General features: G+C 44.7%; 1 protein-coding gene across 1 annotated transcript in view; it reads left to right on the top strand.

Moving 5' to 3' along the window:
• The first annotated feature begins 4,506 nt into the window (after nt 1-4,506).
• Nucleotides 4,507-5,000, top strand: part of LOC137980381 (alpha-1A adrenergic receptor-like) — an 8,609-nt gene continuing 8,115 nt past the window's right edge. Inside the window, exon 1 of the mRNA XM_068827820.1 lies at nt 4,507-4,581. The gene's annotated coding sequence lies outside the window, so the exon portion shown is untranslated. The remainder of the gene's footprint in view (nt 4,582-5,000) is intronic.

Below are 5,000 nucleotides of genomic sequence, written 5' to 3'. Positions count from 1 at the left end.
ACTGGATCAATAAAATGTTGGTACTGTTGGTTATAACCCAGCTTACTTAAGCAATCTCTAAAAATTTCTCTACACCTAGTATAAGAAATCTGCGAGGGGTTCGGAGCACCACATCTCCCCGTCAGGTAAGTAACCCTCCGGGGAAATGTAATTTCTCCTTCATGCAGTATACCAAAGCAATACTGCCAAGCGCATCAGACAAGGCCAAATAACAACCGTAACAATTTATTAATACTACATGAAGCTAGATGAGGCCAAAGGGTCCTCCAACAATGCAATAAATGCCTCCTGCAAATAGGATAAGGCAAAGTGACAACCATAATGAATGATAACTTCTCAAAGAGGCTAGAAAGAAACTTAATGTCCTACAACAGTACAAAGCCTCCTGTAACTGTATAACACAGAGGTATTCCGCGAAATGATAAATCTAACCATTAAGCACAGCCCTTGCAAAGGCACCAGCAGATGGCTCTTTGTGATAGAACCCTTCAAAGGTCTGCACAGAGGCCCAGTCCGCAGCTTCCAAGATAAGATCAGCAGACAGTCCTGCCGCGGCAGCGGCTGAGGTAGACGCTTCTCTAGTCGAGTGGCCAGTGTAATTCAATTCAATTCCGGCCATACGCAAGGCTCTTGACAGCCACCGAGAGACTTACTGACTTGAAATTGCCTTGTGCGGAGAAATAAATGACACTAATAGTTGGGTGGATTTCCGTAATCCTTTTGTCCTCTCCACAGAAACGGTAAGACAACGAATAACACAAATCTTGGGATTCTCTGGGAATGCCAAGAAAAGACACTTCCGAGCTGGTTGACCAGGTCTGGAGTTCTTCACATGAGTGGGGAGTGAAAATTCCCATGACGCCTCTTTCCTAAGAGAATACGTTAAGTCCAAGGCAGACAGTTCATGAGCTCTTGCTGCTGAAGTCAGTGCTAATAATAAAACAGTTTTTTAACAAAGCTGCTTTAGTGCTAATTCTTCTAAGGGTTCCAAGGACTCTAGGAATGGCAAAGCAGTCTTAACGTTCCATGTAGAACAATATCTCGGCTTAGACGAGCCACAACGGGGAGGCTTCCTAACAGAGTAGAGCCAACTGAGTTATGAGCCGGAGATGATAGCTGATCTATAAAGAGCGATCGTCCTGTATTCTAAATTGCCTTGTATAACTAAGGAGGCAAGGAATGCTAGAACCTCTGCTACAGAAGCTGAAATGAGACAGGAACCCCGTTGAGAACACCAGCGTACCCATGCCCTCCAGGGGCCTGTGTACCGCTTCTAGGTAGCCGTTCCCCACGAGTGTCAACAACTTCCTTTGAAAAGCCTGTTGCTTGGTAACGTTCCCTGATAGTGGCCAAACTGTCAGATGAAGGGACTTCCACAGGGGATGGTATGCTGTTCGCTGAAATGGGAGAAACAACAGAGATTGACGCTGGGGTAGCAGCAGTGGGCGATCCACCAGCATCTGAATGAGGTCTGGGAACCATGGCTGTCCGGTCCAGTTCAAGGCAATTAGAAGGACGGCAGTTGCTTGATCCTCTTTGATCTTTCTCAGTACCCGAGACAGAAGGACTACGGGAGGATGGATTAGACAAGTCCATTTGCTCCAGTCCAGGAGGAACGCATCGACAGCCAGAGCCCCCGGATCTGGGTACCTCGAGACATACTTGGGTAATTGGTGGTTTAAACGGGATGCAAAGAGGTTTACTTCTGGTGTGTAGAATCTCTGAGAAATGGACCGGAAGATCTTCCTGTCCAATGTCCATCCGGTTCTGGTCTCGATCTGCCTGAAGGCTGTGTCTGCCACAGGGCTTGTGCAGTCACTGACTGAGAGCAGGGGAGTGCGTGCCCCCTCTCTTGTTGATGTACGCCACCGCTGTGGTGTTGTCTATTCTCAAGTGAATTTGTTTGAGAGGAGGATGTTGAGCCTATTGGGACTGCAAAAGTGCTTTCAGAGCCAATGTTGCTGCTCGTAGCTCCAAGACATTGATGTGCCACTGCGCCTCTTCCACACTCCAATGGCCCCCGGTGGAAATTCCCTGGTAGGCTGCACCCCAGCCCGTTTTCGAGGCATCGCTACAAACTGTGAGATCGATGGGTGGAAGCTGAATTGGACAGCCATTTAGACGGCAGCGGCTCTCTGAGACCCACCACTCTAGGTGTGCCTGGGAGGTTAAGGGGACTATCACTTTCCTCGCCTGCCAATGTTGTGACACTGCCTGCAGATATAGGCGTTGAAGACCTCTGTAATGAAGTGGTGCAACAAAGATCCCTGTTTGTGAAGCATAGCTCATTTGTCCAATTAACGTGCACAGAGTCCTCATTGAGCCACTCCCTTGAGCAAGGAGGTGATGGCAGGTATCCACAATGGAGGTAAGTTTTGGTTGAGGGAAGGACAGGGTCATCGTAGTGGAGTCTAGGGCAGCTCCGAGGAAGATTAGTCGTTGGCAAGGAATGGGGGAGCACTTCTCCTTCTTCACCAGAAAGCCCAGCTTTTCTAGTAAGTCTACCACTTGAGCAAAGATTTTCTGTAGCACCTTGCTCTGTTGGTATAGTAATAACATGTCGTCTATGAAGATCACAAATGAATGAAGGGGTAGTTTCTAAAGAAACTGTGGTGCTGCGTCGGTGGGGAAGTAGTATACAAAAATTTGGTTTTATCAACGGAGTTGATAATATAAATTGGCCACCGTACAGAGATTTTAAAAGCTGAATCTCTGTACGGTGGCCAATTTACATTATCAACTCCGTTGATAAAACCAAATTTATGTAGATCACAACCCATATACCCATGGATCGCAACACTGCCAGCACTGGCTTCAGTGTCTTTGTGAATGCCCACGGAGCTGAGGACAGGCCAAAGGAAAGGCACTGAAACCTCAGGTGCTTTCTGCGGGAGTTATGAATGGAAAGTGCGTAATATGCATCTTTCAGGTCTAATTTCATCATGAAGGCTCCCAGCTGTATTAGGGATTTCACTACTTGCAGTCCCTCCATCTTGAAGGACTCCTTCCCTAAGAACCGGTCTAGAGCACGAAGGTTGATGATAGGTCGATAATCGTCATTTTCTTTTTGTACTTAGAACATGGTTGAAGTGAAATGGTCGTCCTCTGGCTTGACTTCCCGGACGGTTCCCTTTGCTAACAAGTCTTTGATAGCCTTTTCCATATGGTAAGCATCCGAGTGGTATTTTACTCTGGTTACTCTCATGTGCCATTGCCTGGGGCGCCTGCAAAGGGCTTCCATTGATACCAGCCTCGTAGCTGAAGGAACTACCAACGTTAAAATAAAGTTACTTTACCTTTACCTTTTAGAAATTTAAAAAATAAAAATTATTAAAAACTTCACGCCGCCTGAAGTGGACTGTTCATATTTCATTCAGTCCAAATGGTATATTTAAAAAAAAGTAAAGAACAGTTCAGTTTTGACCATGTCTAGAGAATGTGAGAAATGACACCTTCGGTTTTGTTGGAAAGAGTGTTGCCTCGAAACAAACTCAAGCTTTGCTTTCCAAAAATAAACTGCCGGTGTGAATTAACCCTTTGAACCATTCAACAACAACTTGTCAAAGGTATAGTAGCTAAAACGCGGGACCGGGGCGGGGGCCGGGGCTGGGGCTGGGGCCGGGGCCGGGGCCGGGGCCGGGGCCGGGATCGGGGTCGTGGTCGGGGTGTCTTTTTTCTCGAAATTGTTTTGTTTCAATTTTTGTCGTTATTTTCCTGTAATGTTATATTCGAATGTTCGGCATCTTTCCTTCATTTATGGTGGAAATTAGTCAAAAAAATATGGAACATACAGAAGCTACGAAAGGGACATCTTTGTTTGTTTTTCGAAATTAAGAGAATTTCAGACTGAAATTGGAGTTTTTGTGGGGAATATACGCTAACTCCTAGAGACACTTGAAGACTCGCTGAGCTCCACATTTTAATGTTTACTTCTTAAAAGCCTTTTCCGCAATACAATTAAAACGAAACGGAACTTAAAAAAAAAAAAGAAACTGAGATGTCTCTTAAGAATTTTTTATGGCTTCCGTAAGTTCCTTAATGTTTTTAACTAATTTCCACCATAAATGAAGGACAGATGCCGGACATTCGAAAACAACAGTAAGGGAGAATAACGACAAAAATTGAAACAACAAAATAATTGGAAAAAAAAGGCACCCCGACCCCGACCCTGGCCTCGAATTTGGGCTACTACCAATATTTTGTAGGCCAGCTACATACTCACTTAACGAGAAATGGTAGAAGATAGCACCAGTAAAGATGGACGTATAAAGAGCCTAGCATGACGTAAGCGATAGAAAGACGAAGAAGACAGTATAGTACGATGCACATTGTCCACCTTCACCCGAAAGATATCAGCAATGTGGACCCGCTCGTTGACAGAATCCAACAATGCTTAATTAATGTAAACCAAGCGCAAGGTGTTTGTCTTAAGCACATCGTAGCCAATCAACGGAGGTTTGCCTGCAACGTTATAATTTTTATCCTTATAAACTATGGTAAATTTAACAGCCTCATGATGCAGCGTCATATCGGCTCCCGACATCGACCAAGGTAGATCCTGCACTAAGAAGATCTCATAAGGTAGGTATATACATCATCCTAGGGCTTTTGTATTCATTGTTACATGGGAAATCTTGTATTGGCTCTTGACCCTACTGAAATTGTTCCATGTAAACTGAACGCAAAGGCGTTTTTACCTTCTTCAAATGTCCCTTGCCAACGGGATCATATATACGTATCCGTCTCCTCAACTGACTTCCTTTTTTAGTTTGTGTCGCAATTTACAATATTTTGTCCGAAAGCGGCGTGTCGAATTAAAACCAAAAGGGAACTGATATTCGAATAAGGAAAGTCACTCTTAATTATTCTCTCGTTTAGCATTCTTAGGAGCTAAAGCTTAAGAAACTAGCAACGGACAAATCGAAAGGGTGAGGCACGGGTTGAGGCCGCAGAACATATTGAAACCAGACAACAGCAATGAAACAAAATATATTGAAACA

The sequence above is a fragment of the Montipora foliosa genome, chromosome 1 (genome assembly GCF_036669935.1).
Source record: "Montipora foliosa isolate CH-2021 chromosome 1, ASM3666993v2, whole genome shotgun sequence".
Lineage (NCBI taxonomy): Eukaryota > Metazoa > Cnidaria > Anthozoa > Scleractinia > Acroporidae > Montipora > Montipora foliosa.
This window is presented reverse-complemented; position numbering and strand designations above follow the sequence as displayed.